Consider the following 20,500-nt stretch of genomic DNA (forward strand, 5'->3'; position numbering starts at 1 on the left):
ATTACCCTTCATTAACAGGAGGTTACTTACACAGGAACAGAGGTGGAGTGCAATTGATAGTGAGGCTTTTGAAGTGGTCTGGACACTGAAGAAGCTGAGGCCCTTCTTTTTTTAGGACTCACTTCCAGGTGCAGACCAACCAAAGGCCCCTCAGATGGTTGATGCAGATGAGGGGTGAAAACACAAAACTGTTGAAGTGGTCCATTCCCTACAAGGGATGTACTTTATGGTGGAACACCACCCTGGTACAGAACACTCCAATGCTTATGGTCTGACAAGATTTTGCCTCCTTAGTGAAGGGAACTCCCAGGAGGGTGGGTAGTACTCCCCAATTTTCAGCTGGAGGAGAGATATGTTAAACCTGGCATCCTTTGCATGTTTTTCCCCCTGTATATTTGCACCTGCCTTCTGTATTTTTGCTGTGTGCTGAATTTGGTTTGTGCTGGTCTAGATGCCTTGGGCACTTTGCTGATGCTGATCAGTGCCAAAGTGCAAGTGCTCCCTCTTTAAATTGTGAATATGGATTGGTGTTTCCATTGTTGGCTTACTAAGTCCCTAGTGCAGTGCAATGTGTGCCCAGGGCCTCTAAGTCAAATGCTACTAGTGAGCCTGAAGCACTGATTGTCCCACCCACTCAAGCAGCCTTTAAAAGGGTTCTCAGACCTGCCATTGGGACCAGATAGGAAGGTAAAGTTTAGTATGCCTGAACTCAGAATATAAAGACATATCTTTTAGTAAGGACGATTTTTACATTCTGTGTTTGAAATTACCACATTTAGAAAGTGGGTATTTTCTTGCTTAGCCATCCTGTATGCCTCTGCTGGTTTGTGGATTTACTGTCAGGCTTTGAAGTGACAGGGGCTGGGGATGTGTATTCACTGTAGACAGCCACTGTGTGGGGGGGTGAGGTGTGACCTGCATTTCCTGTGTGAGTAAGGGCTGGGCTGCATTTAGAGTAGGGGTAGGAGATGTCCTTTCACCTGAAGTGGCCTGGTCTGCCTTACACAATTCTGTCTCCACCTCCTGCCGGGAAGCTGGACAGAGAGTGTAGAACTGGTTTTGACTGAGCACAGAGCCTCTCTGCCACAAGAGAACAAAGAGAAATGCTGTATAAATATTGGGGCCAAGACTTCAAACTTTAGAATACATCTGGACTCAAGAGGAACCTCTGCCAAGGAGAAGAGCTGGGAAAACTGAAGGTGAAGTACTGCCTCTTTGCTGTGTGCTGTCTGCGGTTGGCCTGAAGTGGCTGTTTCTGCCAAGAAAAGGACCAACACTTTGCTGTATGCTGTGTATCCTGTTTGAAGAAGACCTCCAAGGGCTTGGTGTAGACCTTGCCTCCTGTTCCGAAGTCTCGGGGACGCATGGACTTAATGTCCTCTGTCATGCATCCGGAACTGCTGTTTCAGCTGCCACAGAGAAAAATTGCAAAACCGATGCCAGCGAGCAACGCCGTGACCTGCAACTAAGCCGTGGGCACCGCTCGTGAAGTCCCCAACGCACCGCCCCGGCTTGCATCGCAGCCCAGACTGCTGCCAACACAACACATTATTGACTCCGAAGCCATCACTGAGGCCACAGTCTGAACCGGAGCCGAGGGCACCGCTCTTGATGCTCACAGCGAACCAGCACTACCCACACCTCAGCCCCTACTTCACCATCGCTGGTGCTTCATCATCACAAAGCGGAAACCTGACGTGGGTGACTTCCTGAATCCATCGACACCGCTCAGTCGTAAGGAACTGACGGCTCACCCCCACAGCGAGATCACCTCCCGGCAACAGTAAGGAACCAATGCCTCAACTCCCCGAGAACAGTAAGGAGCCGACGTCTCACCTCCCCTGCATACCAGAAAGGTACCGAGACCTCACCTCCCCTGGGGTCATAAGGAACCAACGCATCACCTCCCCAATGCCGTGAATGATCTTTGCGTTCATTGTTTGGCAAATTACTGTGCTTTTGGGGTCTGAGTGACTCCGCACCCAACATGCGCACCTCGCGATCAGCGCAGTACTTTGGATTTTCATCTGTCACGACATTGTGATAGCTCCAGGTGGGGTTTTTTGTTGCTACGCGCTTTATTTGTGTGAATAACCTATTTTTAGTGATATCTGAATATATGTACGGTGGATTTCTGTCATTTTGGTCTTGTTTGGTTTACATCAAGATTACTTATTTTTGTGGTGTCCATTTTTGGTGTTTTCACTGTATTACTGTCTGTGTGCACAGATGCTGTACACACTGCCTCTGAAATAAGCCTGTCTGCTCATGCCAAGCTACCAAGGGGGTGAGGTGGGGATATTTTAGAAATGCACCCCCCCTTACCCTGACTAGAAAGAAGGCTCCCTACTTGGACAAAGGTGCAAACCATTGCCAGTTATTAACCCCATTTCTAATTGAAAAGCAAACTCAGGGATGGTGACCTGCTGTTCCTTGGAGGTCATCATCCATGTATTTGTAGCCAATCACAGGAGGTCGCAAATTGCACATTAACAACAATTAGACAGTTTGTTCTACAGCCTCATGCAAATAGAAATTTGGCAATTAAAACTATTATTAAATAGGCTGAATTTCAAAATCAGGGGCAGGGCACAAAAATTCAGTGTGCAATTTGAAACAACTTTTTTGGACCTATCTCTTGGTACATGTTGTCTAGATAATCACATGGAGACAAATAGATGGCCCCATGTAAACACACTATTCACACGGATAAGCTAGAGAGAGAAAACAAGCATGCCTTTGGGGATTATATTAGTTTATCTGGCTCATAAATCACAGCTTAACAAGTTGTACAAGGGGCAGCAGCAGTCCCTCCGCTAAGGCGGAGGAGCACCGACCCACTGCTCTATGAGCAGTGGAAAAAGGAAAGATAAAAATTCTAGTAACACAATGTTATTATCATTTTATTTTTCCGTACTGAAGCAGGTTTATGGGATAGGGCAGTGCTGGTCTGTCGTCACAGCCAGGAGAAAAGGAGTGGTTGGGACACTTAAGTGTGCATGACAGTTTGGGCCAGCCAAAATTTCATGCGCACTTAGCATGTATTGTACAGCCTAGGTGGAGAACATGCACAGGCTCCCACTGCCTGTCTGAGTGCTTTACCACGGTGCTCAGAACAATAATGATGTTGATGTCATGCTGGTGTGAGCAGAGTTGTGATTGGCTTAGGGGAGCCTGTGTGTGCTTCCTCCAGGAACAGAAGAGGATGGAGGCGAGCCGGCAGCCGGCAGCCAGGTAAGCTACTTATTATTACTTTTCTACCCCTGCCCCACCTGTACTGCTCAGTGGCAGCCCCCACTGACTAGGGACTCATTGTACTGTACATGGAACCTATAATTTAAGTGAATTCAGCATTAAGCCTCTGAAAATTAGCACATAGTGGAAGGAGCAATTTAGTTTTGCTCTGCGTGAGCTTTCCACAATTTTTTTTTGCTAGAAATGCAAATCGCTCCCCCTTAGTGGGAAACCGTAACTTGTTTTTAATGGGATGTAATATGATCCCACTATGAACTTTTGCTTCAGATCCATTCTGTGCACCTACAAGTACATTAATTGTGGGTAAGGGATGGGCCTGCAGTAACGATGATTTTTTTTACTCTAGCTGGACCCTTCAATAATTCCAATATTTTATGCATACATGAAAGTTTTATAGGCAACAGCAAAAACAGAAACTGAAAAGTACGTACAGAAGTAGGTTACTTAAAAGAAATATAAAAGAATAGGTTGAAAACAAATGTCTCGCATGTATGTCTATTTCGAAATTACAGTCCACTTTATTAACAACTATAAATCCATATTATTTATGTGTAGTACTGAGTTAATAACATAACTTTGAGTCCTTATATTTCTTTGTCTGTAGGATGAATGACAGTCAGAAGACAGGCACTTACCTTTTCAAGTGTATTAGTATTGAAGGGTCTCTAGACTTCTGAGAGGGCGTTTCGATTATGACACACAGGCCTACAAGGAAATCTTCTGGGTGGTCTATGATCAAAAGGAAACTCCTTAACCCTTTGCTATACATGGTACAGGTTTATTGTTCTTTAGGCTTTGTTGACAGTGTAAATTGCTTTTAAATGGATCCTTGCCTCTTTTGGAGTCAGAGTAGTCCCTAACGCAAATTTGGTGAACTGGGTGACCTCAAAACAAGTAAGGCAGTACGGTTTTGCCAAGACAGGTGGAATTAGTGTAGCCTTTAAGCATTTAATCATATGCTCACTCACCTAGTCATCTATTCATGCACTTGCCCATTTATTCATCCGCACGCTCGTTTACCCAATAATAATAATAATAGATTAACGCTTTCTGCCATTCATTTATCCGTTCCTGTGCTCACTCATTCATCAAACCATTACCTCCATCTCTTATTCCCTCATCCATCAAACCATTACCTCCATCACAAATTCACTATTGCCTCCATCTCATTATCACTCATTCAGCAAACCATTACATCCACCTAATATCCACTCATCCGTCAATCCATTGCCTCCATCTCATATTCACTCATCCATCAAACCATTGCCTCCATCCCACATTCACCATTGCCTCCATCTCTTTATCACTCATTCAGCAAACCATTGCCTCCTTCTAATATTCACTCATCCATCAAAACATTGCCTCTATCTCATATTCCCTCATTCATCAAACCATTGCCTCTATCTCATATTCATCCATCCATCAAACTATTGCCTCCATCTCATACTCACTCATCCATCAAACCATTGCCTCCATCTCATTATCACTCATCCATCACACCATTGCCTCCATCTCATATTCATTAGCTCTGCAGTCAGCATAAACGAGCACACATACTCGCCCATCAATGAAGCTGCACTTTCTCTTATCAAACAACCAGCCTTTTGTCTTAGTCAGAACTTGTTTATTGGGTGTTCCAGAATACCTGCTTCCCCCTCATTCAAGGTTGGTGTTACTGTTTCCCCAGGCTGTGTGTTTTTCTTTCTCGGGGCTGGTTATGGAGGCTGTTTCATGATTATGTGTGCCACAGAGGATTTTCATATCGCTTAGCACGTTACAACGATGTGCTAAATCGAATATTCATATCAGTTGAGGTTAACATTCCTTTTTTTATTAGTGATTTCTGAATCCCCCACCTTCATTATTTGTGCACATATTTCGCAGGTCAGCTTCTTTCATCATCTCTATTTTGTATTCCTGTTTTCTGCAACGCAGAAGGACTCTTCCTGTGGACTGCATTCTTTTCACTTGGCTGAGGCCTAAAGCCGGCTCTGTTCCCGGTGTGTCTGCACGTCTTAGATTCATTATTATCCATGTTTTATCTGTGCTAGTAGAAATGTCACGGCATTTGCATTCCACGGCGGCTGTAAATTGGTCCTCAGTGCCAATTATAATTTTCAGTAATGTGATGAGCAGTTCTTCCTACATCTTCCCTGGTGACTTAAAAATGGAGATCAACATCCCCCGTGCGAAGGAAACATATTGCTTTGAAATTCAGAAAGCCTGAGGTCCTGATGCTGTCTCTGGGAGTGATGGAATGTGACAAGCACTGTCCGCGTGATTGTGGGATTCCCTTCTCTCTGACAGGCTCTTGTGGAATCCACATTTTGTCAGATGAACTGTGAATGTTATCCCTGGCTCGTCAGAAACCTCAGCTATTTGTCAGCACTTTGAGCTCCCTGGAGCCCCTCGAGAAGCCTTAATACGTTAATGAGAAAACTGTGTCATTCGGAAAGTAACCCATTTTTCAGATTTTAGGCAGTAAACACATTCTTGTCCTCAGAAGAGAGTCTCGATGTATTGCCTTCAACATGAGCTATGTAATGCGTGACCTGTAATAGTTGTGGAATACCAACGGTGTGAAAGTGAGATACAATGACACCTTGAATATTTAGCCTGAATTGATGTGACATGTTGTGACGTCTGCCCGATGTGTTAGACTTGATGATATTTGACAAGCATTACCTTTGTGGTTACTTGAGGTTTTAGAATAGAGATACACTGACTTTTTCCTGAGCCCTAGACTGTACCATCATGTGACATTCTGTCTCAGGTGATAATATGTCACCCTTCCTTGTATAATTTTCAAAAGTGTCCTGTGGTAGAATAAAAATTATATAAAAAGGGCAAAAAGCTATCACAGTAAAGTAAATAGAAAAAATGGAATTCAGCTTGAAATGATAGTGAAAGCCATAATCCCTGCAGAAGAACTTTTCTCTCTGAGAAGAGAGAAAAATAAAGCACTCATTAAGAAAGAGGGGATAAAAAAAAACACCTGTAGGCTTCAGAGGGAGCTACTGTCATCTAACCATTGTCAGTAATCATGAAAGGTCTCCGTGGCTCCTGTGGGTGAATGCCTCTGAGGTATCCAGTATCATAACTGTTTTTTATTCAGAAGTTCGCTAAGACAAGGAGACATTTAACGTAAGGAGAATGCACAGTTATCATGGAGCATGAACGAATGCTGAATAAATTAAAAGAAATCAAAGACTTAACGTCCATACTTAGATTTTTGTGTGGATTGGATATGGTATGAAAATGTGATGGATATTCCATCTGCTGTACTACAAGTGCCATAGGCTGTAATACACTTGTCATACGGTGAACGGGACAACCGCAATGTTTGCGACAGGGTGTCCCATCTGCCAAACTCTAAATAAGGCCCCAGAGCTTTTGCTCTGTAAATTATTAGAAAATGTGGATACAATGATCCTCATTATCATGAGTATCCGTGAATTTCGATGGCCCGTCGGCAAGCATCACCAATTATTTTGTAACTATAAGTTTTTGTTTTTTCAAACTGAGATTTTAGCTACTCTATGTGAAACTCAAAGGGAAAACGTCAAGGAATTGGCATAACATACCAATTTTCACATGCTATTGCCCCAAAAGTGCTAGCCCGTTCTTTCCCTGTCACATACTAAAACCCCCGTATTCATGTATCTGGGGCAGGGAAATAATGGGGATTTTAACAGGCAACTCGTAATGAGGGATTTTGCAGGAAATGGTTTCTGTACTTGAACGTGAGACAGCTACACAAGTGAAGTAGATTGAGCATAGCATGCAAAAACCATAGGCCCAATTCACAAAGATAAACTAAAAAGGAAGTCTAACTTTACGACCTTCGGTATTCACAAAGGGCATTAAACAGTAGTAAAGCTAGACTTTTTTCTCAGTTAAACTTTTTTTTGTTTTAAGTTCAACTGAGACCAAAGGTTCTGGTCTTAAGTTTTACTGAGAGCAAAAGTCCTCAGACTTAAGACCAAAACTTAGGTTTAACTGAGACAAAAGACTAACTTTATCACTCGTAAATGCCCTTTGTGAATACTGAAAGTCATAAAGTTGGACTTTCGTCTCAGTTTACCTATGTGAATCAGGCCCCTATGTGTACTTAGGGGGACATTTATGAAATTATCACACAGAGCAGCAAGTCACCTTGCTGGGTTGTGCGATAGGTAAAGAGCAGGAATGCACCGTACTTAAAAATATACTGCGCGTTCCTGTCAATTTCCAGTGCTGGCGCACAATGTGTTACCTAGCGTCAACATAACCACCCTTGGACCATGGTGCAATGGTGCCTGCGTAGAAAGCAGGATTGTTTTTGTGCGGGAAGAGACACCTTTCTTCACAAAACAATCCCCTGAGGCATTTTCATCTTTCTGTGTGTGCTGCAGAATTGCGTCAGTGTTTGCCAGCGAGTGCTCATCCCAAGGACAAATAAGAATAGCTAATAAATCAAACTGGCTCAAGGGAAAGCAAAGCTGACATTTGATAGTTTTGAATCTAAATCTGATCAGGATCGTCTTGTCCCATCATTTGGTCACTATGTCGAGGTATGGCTCCAGCCCTTGTATTGTTTGGATCAAGATGTAATATTTTTTAGAATGTTTCAGATGTTTAACCAACTCTCTGTGCCTTTGTCTTGAATCCATAAAATCTATTTTAACCCAGTGTTTGTCGATTACAGATAAATAATCCGGATTCAGGAAAAAGAATGGCCTGCCTAACATTGCACCGGGAACAGAGGACTATTTTCATTTTTTTCCTCTTTGCTTTCTTTCCTCTTATTTTATTTTTCTGTTCCTTGTTCTTTTGCATTTCATACCGAATTTTAACCCAGATGTGGATGGAAAGAAGGTGTTCTGGTCCATCAAGAATTTGTGTGGGTTGATGGTGGATTTTTGAATTGGAAAAATTTCATGTGCAAGGAGGTGGATGTTCCTGGGCATGCTAACATAGGGTTCAACTTTAAATTGGTCTGTCAGATGTTTGAATGGAAATAAAAACATAATCTTCTCACATACAATACTCCTAATGCCGAGTGCTACCTCTAATAGTCAACACAGAAGGCGTGCATGCAGCAAAATAATAGAAATATTTTGAGAATTTGGGTGAATGCAAAAAAAAATCCATCTAAGTAATGTTCCTCAAAGGAATAGGTTGCTTCATTGATTGTGCGACTACAATATGGAAATGAGGTGGGAAATCAGGAATAGATTAATTATATTAATATCTAATTTATCAGAAATTAGCAGTCTATTCATATGATCGGCATGCCTTTAATTAGTGTAGATAGAAAAGTATGTACCATGGGAGTGCAATAGTCCATGTTCTGGGCTTATTTTTCAAGTCAATATATTCTAGGTTTTATGTCAGTTCATTCAAATAACTTGATTCGATTCATTTGAATCATAAAAGTTTATATAATAAAACATCTAAAAAAAAATACAAAATTCGCAGATATTCCCTCCCATAGACCTTGATAAACCAGCAAAATCAATCAATTTTAAAATCATCACAGCTATCCCCACCTCAATTTGTACAATTGACTAAATAGAAAATTCTTAGTAAAATGAATAAAATTAGATTCATTTTCACACTTAACGTTTCCTGATTATAAATGCAGTTCTAATAAAACTAAGTACTGCACTAGAAATTACAGCCGTATATATTGCCCTTAAATAGGCATATCCCTCCTAATAAGAGCAGGGCCTAATAACATTCAATAGAGGTTTAATAAAACGTGCTCTAGGGTATTTGTACAGGGAACAGTACAACATAAAATGCATTGTACTCTGTTTGGCCAGAATATTACAAGGACAGGGGGCTAGTCTCTCACACCAGCCAGCCTGTTTGGGTTAGGCCACTAAAAAATGCAGTGTTCCCAGTCGAAATCTGGTCAATAGAAAACGAGATTGTACATGTGAAGTAAAAGACAAATAAAATTGCTGGGGACCTAATTCCCCTGCCCTGGTCAGACATCCTTAATTCAGTGCGGTATGCATTATTTATAATCATTTTCATATTAGACTTAATAGTATCTGGGTTATTATAACATTCCTCTAGGCCAATCTTATAAAAAGTATCCTTAACATAACGCAGCCAAGGGAGTGAAATTGCATTACCCAGGTTCATACAATCTTTAAGGATACTCGTACTGAATGTCAAAGTATCTAACCAGATTTTCGCCCATAGGATAAGAGGTGCAATGTTTATCCTATCTTTCACATATTCCAGGCCCACCTCTGAGTGACAAAATGAGGTTGAAGTACTACTCGGAATCATTAAAAGCCTTTTTAAAATTCTGTTCTCTAAAAGCTGAATCTGATAACTCTTATGATAACCCCATGCTCCGGCCCCAAAGTAGCTTCAGATAAACATTTGGATTTATATAAAATTATCATTTCTGTAACCGGTTTTTGTCCCAATTTACATGCAAAACGAAATAGCCCTTCTGTTATTCTACTGGTCTGTTGGGCCCTTGTCATAATTAGTTTATTTCAACTCAAATTGTTGTTAAAAACATTACCTAAATAGGTCAAATTGGGCACCTTCATGATATTTCCATTCACAATGAACTTCCTAGTCTTAGTTTTTTCCGGACCGCAAACCATAATAAATGATTTACCAAAATTTACTTTGAGGTCCAATCCTAACATAAAATCAGTGAAGGCAGTCAGGGCCTTTTGTAAACTATTGGCAGTCAGGGTCATTAATACCGTATCATCGGTATAGGCCAACAAAAGGACCGGTCTACCTCCTACTCTTGGAAAATCCAGTTGCTGTTTAGTTAAGAATGACTCTAGACCATTAGTATATACAAGAAATATGAAGGGGGCAAGGATACAACCCTGACGCACCCCTTCCGTGGAGGTAATGGACCTGGTATTCTCACCTCCTGGTCCAAAGAGCACAGCCACAGTGGTGGATTCAGGAAGCCTGTGTAATAGGGTAATAAGGGGCTGTTCAAAGCCCATTTCCCCAATCATTGTCCATAGTTTTCCCCTACAAACAGTGTCAAATGTGCTGGACCGGTCCATGAAGGTCAGGTGAATCGAGGCATGCCTGGCCTTCATGTACTCGCCCATAATCAGGGACAGGTTAAGACACTATTCATTTGTGCCCATCCCCTTTCTAAAGGCATATTGGGTATCGGCTATTAATCCAGAAGCATTAGCCCATTACTACAAACGTGCGAGAATCACCCTCCCATAGCCTTACATGTGGCATCTATTAAGGAAATTGGCTGGAAACATGTGGGGTCATTCTTATTTCCTTTTTTAAATATAGGTACCACAACTTCTTCCTTCAATGAAGATGGAATTTGACCGAGTATTGCAGCCTTAAAAACATTCGACAGCAAGGGTGCCCACAGGTGAAGATTACTTTTGATCAAACCTAGGGGTACTCCATCTGGACCGAGCGCTTTCAGAGATATACCCTTATGTATGTATTGCATCTTACACCTCACTCACAGAAATACTTTGGCTTAATTCATGAGCAGTTTTAAAATTAATAACGGTCTCATCCCTTTGCTCTTGTATTTTTATTCCCTGTGGATTAAATATTTTTAAGAAATGGGCTTCCCAAACCTCGCCTGTTATGGTTGAATCAATGGCCCGTGCATCATGAGAGAAATGCAGGAGATTTATAATCTCCTAGAAGCTCTTTGAGTCCTTGAGGAAGCTAGCTTTCTCTAAGTCCTCCCATGCTATATTTCTTAATTCATTTTTCCTACTGTTGATAGCTTGTTTATAGGACTGTCTTGCTCTTTTTATCTCAGCCTTGTTTCGGGGAACTACTTGCAGAGCTTTCCTAAGATTTCTTTGCGCCCTGGAACACTCTGTATTAAACCACCTAATTTTGGGGGTATCCTGTTTCCTAATTGACTTATTTAGTTTTTTTGCCACATCGGCACAGATACATTCAAAGGACTGTATTACTATGTCAGGGGGAGAGTCGACAGTTAGGCAAGTCACACATTTACCTACATTTTCTTTGACAATGGCCTCCTCAAATTGCTTTGAGACCACTAGATTCCATTTAAGCCAAACTTCGTGATTATGATTATAATTTATCGGACACCCATCCCCCATAGCTTTCTGTGCTGTAACATTCATAGAGAGAATCAGGGGATTATGGTAACTTACAGGGGTTGGTTCAACTGCAAAAAAATCAGCCAATCATGTATATTTACAAGTAATTAGTATAAAATCAATTGTGCTCAAACTGGCTCCCCCCTGATAAGTTGGAAACTGTACTGATGGATTATTACCCAGGGTGTTCACCATACAGAGATCATGCACCAGTATAATAGTATTCAGGGCATCACACTGCGGTGTATGCTTAGGATGTGGGACTGAATGATTTTCTGTATCAGCTACCCCACATCCTCTGTGTGAGCTATATGGGCAGACGGTACAATTAAAATCTCCACCCATATTATACACAGAGGATGGAATTTTGCGGCAACTTTATCGATCTCCTCTTTAAGTTTATATCTAATTTATCAGAAATTAGCAGGCTATTCATATGATCGGCATATGCCTTTAATTAGTGTTGATAGAACATTCTGTACCATGGGAGTGCAATACTCCATGTTCTGGACTTATATTGTAAGTCAATATATTCTAGGTTTTATGTCAAAAAGGCCGCAACCCTAAGAACTATAGATTGATGTATGAAAGCATATATGCTACCTTGCCCTTGACATGAAGGTGACTTTCGGAGAGCCCTGTTGTTTCAGCCTACAGAAATAAACATGCTGTCACATGTGGGCTCATACTTAAAAGGGAAAAACAAAACTCAAAGGTTTACACGTAATGGCCTGATTCATAAAGGGCCTCCACAGTCGTGGCAGAGGTCCTTCTGTCGTAGGGGAGTCTCTGCACTCGGGGAGGAATCTCCAGAGATTCTGCCCCAAGTGCAGAGTCACCCCCATGACGAGTGCTGAGATCCTTTGTGATTCAGGTCCCTAGTGTTGTGGCTTGAATATCAGGACCTTTTCAGGTAAGAAATAACTCCTAGGCAATTTCAATCAATCAAGGAAACAAGCATGTCAGGGAGAATTTAAAGAACCAATAATTATGTTAAAAAACATTCACTTTTAATGATTTGTTAAAAAACTTTATATTAAAAATTGTGTCAATAACACAATATGTAATACATTTCAGACATTACAATCGTAACATATATTTAAACAAAAAATTCAAAAATGGATTAAAATAGTGGCAAAATCTATAATCTTTATCAACTTTATTGACGCGCGTTTCGGCGTACTCGGCGCCTTCTTCCGGAGTAGCCACAGAATTACCTTTCAATAATAACAAATAAACATTCAATAACACCTACATCATATAATTTCTAAATTCATTCACATTTTTAACAGTATCCTTTCATATACCTACAACAACAGAACAATATGTCGTATACCCATTCTGCATTTTAAAAGAGAAAAAGTCATAATCCAAATTCCAATAAACTCCCTTTGTGTTAAATCATGTTTCCATACATAAAATAAATTCTATTATCTGGGTGCTCATATCCTAGTCGAGACCATATTTCAATGGTTTTAATAGGCAATAAGATTAGAAAAACAATAGTTGAATATACTAAAAACTGATATATTGCTAAAATATATAAAAACTTACTTTAAGTATTTTGTAGTTCAAGACAAAGTTTAAGGGTACTATATGGGACTTTTGATTCCTTTCAGATCCCACTGTAACAGAGATCTAACTGTCAGTAAAGATAAAAGATAATTTATAATGTGGACAGTACATTTGGCCGCTAATTCAATTATGTGAGCCAACTTACATTCAACTTCTGTAGGAACGATAATCCTCTACACTTGTTGAGGCATAAATAATATAACTGAATATTGATGTAGATATACTCCTCTCATAGAACTACAACAAAAAATCATAGTATATATTGTATTATTTTATATTTCATATCTAATTCTTTAACCTATTGTTCTTGATACTTTAAAAACCTAATTTACTTAGGGTACCTACTTGAAAGCGTCCACTTGGAAACTCCTGCGTTTTTGTCAAATCCACACCAAAATACGATATCCGTGTTGAGACGGTCTACCTTATTAAAAATAGGGGGAAAGGAAACGAGTATAACTTATCCTTCTTAACTTCAATTCGGCAAGATAACATACAGAGGAAAGAATAAAGGGATTACCTGAATGATAATCAGGAGCCGAAATGTGTAATGAAATTAAAATAAAAGATTAATTCGCTGAAACAACAAAGACGGTTGTAAATATTTGCGTTCCATCTCTTATATATTTACCTAGATTAACTTCTATTTTCATCATAGTGCGGGGCAGAATATGGCCACCGACGTCTGACGTCAAGGAGGAGGAGTTATCAACTTTACTCTACCTTCCGGACTATTAAATACTTGTCGACCGAATCATGTTCCTGATTGCGTAATTTACCACGTGATACTTTAAGAATGTAGACCACGAAGATAAAATTACACAAAAATGAAGAAGGGCTGCCTAATTATTTATTTTATATCGTAATTTGAAAATTCTGCAAAGAATTGTAGTGAATCTAAAACATCTTTTCATAAGACATTGTCGATGTGTATAACCCATAATGGAACGTGACCTTTGACACAAAGAAGGGACAAATGTATTTACTATACGGAGGTATGAGTACTTTCAACAAAACTTTATGTCTGTGTTGCAAAAATCTCCAACAACAGAACCTTTAAAATAGCTAGCGCTTCCTATTTAAATACTATATACCTACATATTTACATCATCCGTTAATAGTATGCCTCAAATGAATTTGAAAAAAAGAGAGGAAGGCATTGATTAAATATACAATCATTTAAAAACTACATATAACGTTTTTTCACTTTCAATAAACCATAATGCTAGTCCTATAGGTTATATCACTATTAATTTCCCTTAAAAATGTATTTGTTCAGATATAATATAATAAATTCATATCAAGCTTCTCTGCTGTATTCTATGGCACTCGAATCTATATATGTCTTCATGGCACTAGAATCTATATATGTCTATCAGATATTGGAAGTATGAAACCTTTTTGACCTTAGCAGGTATCTAGGCTGAAAATATAGTCCTATATTTTGATATACTGGTTCACAACATTTCAACTTACATATTTATAGCCAGTATTAGAGATATCAAATTATGGCATTTTCCCATGGTATCTCGCTGTTCAAACCGTTTCTGAAAGTGTCAAATGAGAAAATCCAAAAAACTTCACGTTTTTTGCATATTTTGAGGCCCCCTTTATTGTCGGGGGTCCTGATTTTCTCCAGAATCCTCCATCGCAATTCTTCCGGTTTATGGTTTTTCTCGATAAAGTGTTTTACCATGGGGGCCTGGATTTTTCCTGTTCTGATTGCTGAACGATGTTTGGTAATCCTCGTTTGGATGGGTCTGGAAGTTTCACCAACATATCCTAATGCACATGGACACAGAATAAAATATATAGTATTCTGTGTCCTACAATTCTACATTTGTGTGGCTTGAGTTGTGAAACCATTATATGTAAAAGTTTCTCCTTCAATGATCATATCACATGATTTACACGAGGAACATTTCATAGTTCCCTTGATAGGCACATTGTCGTCAATTGACTTCTGAATAAAAACTGAGTGACCTGGCTTATTCTCAAACCGAGAATGAACAATGAGATCTTTAATGTTTCTAGTCCGCCGATGGGCGAATAGAGGTTTTGGTATTTTCTGTCCTTGTGTGGGATTACTATTTAAAATGTGCCAATTTGCATTAATGATCTGTTTTATTTTGGCGTCTAGGGTAGAATGTTTGGTGATACATACAGGTTGTGTGTTCTCTTTCACTGTTTTAGATTTTAAAAGATGGTCCCGATCAAAAAACCTCGCTCTTTTATAGGAGTCCCTCACCAGCATGTGGGGATATCCTCTATCCAGAAATGTATTTCTCATTATTGTTGCTTGTCTGTCAAAATCTTTTAAGTTTGTACAATTCCTTCTTACTCTCAAAATTGAGAGACGGGAATACTCTGTTTCTGGTTGAGAGGATGGAAACTTTGGAAATGCAACAAGGTATTCCTCGCTGTTGGTTTAATAAACAAGTCTACTTCTAACTTGCCTTGATCATGTCTAATCACAATGTCAAGAAATTCCACTTTATCTATACTTTTATGGGCTGTAAATCCAAGATTTTGATCCGTCAAATTAAGCCAACTTTAAAATTCAGATAAAGAGTCCCCCCCATTGGTCCAGATAAAAAAGATGTCATCAATGTATCTGGACCAATGGGAGACTGACTCAAAGAATGGTGCGATCTCATTGTATATACATTTCTTTTCAAAGGCTGCCATATAAATATTCGCTATGGAAGGTGCAACTGATGCACCCATACTTACACCTTTGACTTGATGATAAAGGGTTTGTCCAAATTAATTTTTTTTCTCAGTTAATATACTATGTTTAGACATGCAAGAATAAAGGTTTCAGGGCAAGGTATATTGTACTCCTCAATAAACCAATTTGTTGCTTCCATTGCTTCTTTTAAAGGAATATTACTGTGTAGTGACTCTATATCTAGAGTCACTGATATATCATTTCGAGGATCAAATCTCATGTGCTAAACTTTGTTGATCATCTCTCTGGTGTCTTTTATATACGAAGTGATCTTAGGGTTATGTGGTCGTAATTGATGATCTACAAACTTAGACAACGGCTCAGTGATGGTGCCAATCGTGGAGACATCTTGGACCCGTCCCAGTCCGGGTTCAGACGAAACCACAGCACCGAGACAGCCCTTATCGCTGCCACAGACGACATCAGGTGCCAACTAGACAACGGTGAAACATCAGCCCTCATCCTCCTGGACCTGTTAGTCGCCTTCGACACGGTCTGCCATCGCACTCTAAAGACACGCCTCCAAGAAGCCGGAATCCAAGAGAAGGCCCTTAACTGGACCACGTCCTTCCTCTCCGGCAGGACCCAGAGTGTCCGCCTCCCGCCCTTCCGATCCGAGGCCACCGACATCATCTGCGGCATCCCCCAGGGCTCATCCCTCAGCCCGACGCTGTTCAATGTCTACATGGCCCCCCACGCACAAGTGGCCCGCCAACACGACCTCAACATAATCTCCTAAACTGACGACACCCAGCTCATCCTCTCCCTCACCAAGGACCCGCACACCGCCAAAAACCAACCTCCATGAGGGACTGGATGAGGAACAGCTGTCTGAAGCTGAACTTGGACAAGACGGAGGTACTCATCCTCGGACACACCCCCTCAGCCTGGGACGACTCCTGGTGGCTGACCACACTGGGAACAGCACCGACACCCACCGACCATGCACGCAACCTAGGATTCATCCTCGACTCCTCTCTCTGCATGTCTAAACAGGTCAACGCAGTCTCCTCCTCCTGCTGCAACACCCTCCGCATGCTCCGCAGGATCTATAAGTGGATCCTAACTGAAACAAGAAGAACGATGAAATGGGCCCTCGTCAGCAGCAGACTGGACTACGGCAATGCACGAATCCCAGCCAAACACCTACGACGACTACAACGTATCCAAAACGCCTCCACCCGACTGATCGTCAACGTCCCCCGCCACAGCCACATCACCCCCCACCTGAGAGACCTACACTGGCTCCCCATCGACAAGAGGATCACCTTCAAGCTCCTCATCCACGCACACAAAGCACTCCACAACGCCGGCCCAGCCTACCTGAACAGCAGACTCAGCTTTTACACCCACACCCACCAGCTCCGCTCCGCCAGCCTCGCCCTCGCCGCTGTCCCCTGCATCCAACGAACAACCTCCGGCGGCAGATCCTTCTCCTACCTCGCCGCCAAGACCTGGAACACCCTCCCTACCCACCTACGGCAGACCCAAGACCTACTCTCCTTCAGAAGACTCCTCAAAACCTGGCTCTTCGAGCAGTAGCGGCACCCCCTCCCCTCAGCGCCTTGAGACCCTCACAGGTAAGTAGCGCGCTTTACAAGTACTCTGATTGATTGATTGATTGACTATCAGTGTATAAGGGGGATTTATAGTATTCTTGTGTATTTTTGGCATACCATATATGCACGCTGTTTTACCTTTATTATAATTAAGGAATTCATATTCCATGGTAGTTATCTCCCCTGAAATCAGTGCTTGATGACTCAGAACCTGAATTTTTTTTAGAGATTTTTGTCAGTGGTTAGATGTTATCTTAGAATAAAAAACATTATCATTTAGCATAGTTGTCATCTTCTGTTCATAATCATTAGTATCAATAACAACTATACCGCCTCCTTTGTCACAACTTTTTATTACCAGATCTTCATTCTGAACTAAGGAGTTTAAAGCTATACATTTTTCTCTATTAATATTATACAGAGGTTTTGGGATAAAGTGTAAAGCTTTGTAAAACCACCAATTCAAAAGCAGCCATTTCTGGCCTTAATTGTTCTAAAGAAGGACTGAACGTAGATGGTAAGGATAATTGTCTTTGAGTATTGATATGAACCTCTAGATCTTCAATATGATCGAAAAACTTTTTAAATCTAATCATTCGAAAAAATGAAATAATATCTTGATGTAATTCAAAAGTGTTCACATATGCATGAGGGACATATGATAAACCTTTAGATAAAAGACTAACACTGTCTACGTCAAGATTGGAGGATGACAGATTGAAAATCTGGATTATATCCCCTGTTTCCAATACTGTCGATTGCGTGTCTCCAACATATATTGCGGGTCCTGCTGTTGATGATGATGCTGAGGCTGATAATTCCCTCTGCTCTGAGTTTGGAATCTGACTCTTGGACGTCCCCTGCGTGTCCCTTGATTGGCTAAAAAAGGCTGTTGTTGCTGACGTTTGGCTTGAAAAGAATTAAAAGTACCTTCAGGCTCATAGTATGTATTAACATTTTCGTCTTCTGAGTCTGAGGTATCAGAAAATGTTTTGACTCTCTATTGTTTAGACCTGCTATCATCTACATAATGATTTTGTTTGTAAAAGTCCTGCCCTAAATATGGGTAGGTATTCTCCATTGTATAAAATCTCTTATCTTTAGTCAATTTATCATTTTTACGTATGTTTAAATAGTTGGTGAAAGATTCTAATTCTTTATTTGAATCCTCAAATTTCTTCAAGGCTTCTTCTACACTATTTGCTTTTTTAATTTTGTCTTCTAATTCATCCAGTTCAGTTTTAATGGTAATAGCCAGTTCTTTTGCAGTTTCAACAATTAAGATCATAAGATCTCTGGAGCATCTGCTCGCGATCATCCTCCACTTCTCAAGAAACTGCTTGTAGTGTACAAATAATCCTGGAGTATTATGCACATGTAAACCAGTTGGAATTATTCCTGCTCTTAAATATGCCAACATAAACCCTCTGTGTGCTTCCATAGGTTTTAATTTTTTCTTAAAACGTATATCATCATTGTTATGGCTATTTTCATTGGAACTCTTACCAAAAGAATTACTAGTTCCTACCAATAGGGCAAACTCCTCATCCGAGAAGCCAAATGTTTTTATTTGGCCATACTATATTTCGTAGATAGGTAAGAAAAGAAAGAAGAAGAGAAAAATACATTGAGAAAAGAAACCCAATAGTAAATGGGTGATATAATGTTCGTATTCTATGAGCACTCAGATGCACAATGCAATAGACAAGCTGTGGGTAAAACAAATGTGAAAAACAAGGACCCTCTGAACAGTAAATTGTTCAATTCCTAGGACAGGGAAAATAAATTCAGGTAAGAAATAACTCCTAGGCAATTTCAATCAATCATGGAAACAAGCATGTCAGGGAGAATTTAACCTCCTTAAACATGCTTGTTTCCTTGATTGATTGAAATTGCCTAGGAGTTATTTCTTACCTGAATTTATTTTCCCTGTCCTAGGAATTGAACAATTTACTCTTCAGGGGTCCTTGTTTTTCACATTTTTTCTTTTTTTAAATATCAGGACCGACAGACTATCAGCCTTGTGTCATGAGGCCAGGTCGCACTTATGGAAAAACCTAGGACTGGATCATTGTTACTCCCCTGACCTGGAGAATTATGGCACATCCATGATTACTTCAAATACTGTACAGATGCGTCTTTACTCACTTTGTGAATTATGCATTCTTTATAAATTAACTACTAATGAGAACTCTTTATTGTGATGACTGATTTTATATTGGAAGTGAGGACATGTGGTACTTTTGGGTAAGTGGCATGGGTCAACTACTTGCACAATATCTTCCATCAATGAGTCAGGGGGTTGAGTCTGTCAGTACATACAGCAGAGAGATGCCTGCAATGTTCCTTCTAAGCTGTGCAGCCACCAAGCGTGTCCCTGAGTGCCACACAATGAGGCAGGGTTGCATATTTATAGCTCTGCTCTGCACTCTGCCTTGATGACGGACTCTTGCCTTCTTCTCTTTGGGGGTCTTTCATTTTCTCCCCCATTCCCATTCCCCTTCCCCTCAAACTCCACATTCCTTTCCTTCAACAACTGCCCTCAACTGTGTAAATTTTTTTTATTTGTATTTTATTGAGTTTTACATTACAAGCAGCATCCCCCTGCAGGAATCTACATTTCAAGGAGATATTTCTCCTGATGAGATTGAAGCTGTCATTACTACTTTGTCAGCTGGAAAAGCCACAGGGGTGCGATACCACTAATTCTATAAGGTATTTAAAGGTATTTTAATACCAAAATCTAATGATTTATTTTGTATATGGTGAATGGAGGCGATGCGACAGCTTCTTGGGGACTGACAAATTGGGTAGTTTAAAAAAAAAAAAGACAAAGCACCCGAGGAAAGTAGCTCATACCGACCTATATAATTGATAAATGCCGATGCTAAGGTTTACTTTAAAATTCTGGTAACTCGCTTGGTGCCCTTTTTGCAGAATTTGGTATCAGCACAACAGCATGGTTTTGTGCTGGGAAGGGAAACGGTTGCACACATTAATACTGTGATAGCAGCATTTGACGTGGCGGGGAAAATGAAGGAGCAGATGGGCATGATAATATTAGATGCCTAAAAAAGCCTTTGATCGGGTCACCTGGTAAGGACTCTAGAAAGTAATGGCAATATTCAGGCTCGGAACCCAATATATTGCAATGATCCAGAAGCTATATAAAATTCCTGCTGCAAAGGTTATGGTGGGTGGTATCTCCTCTTCTCAATTGTTCATGCATAGAGGTATCAGGGATGCCATCTTTCCCCTCTACTGTTTGCCTGATATACAGAGCC

Source organism: Lissotriton helveticus, chromosome 2_1 (assembly GCF_964261635.1).
Source record: "Lissotriton helveticus chromosome 2_1, aLisHel1.1, whole genome shotgun sequence".
Classification (NCBI taxonomy): domain Eukaryota; kingdom Metazoa; phylum Chordata; class Amphibia; order Caudata; family Salamandridae; genus Lissotriton; species Lissotriton helveticus.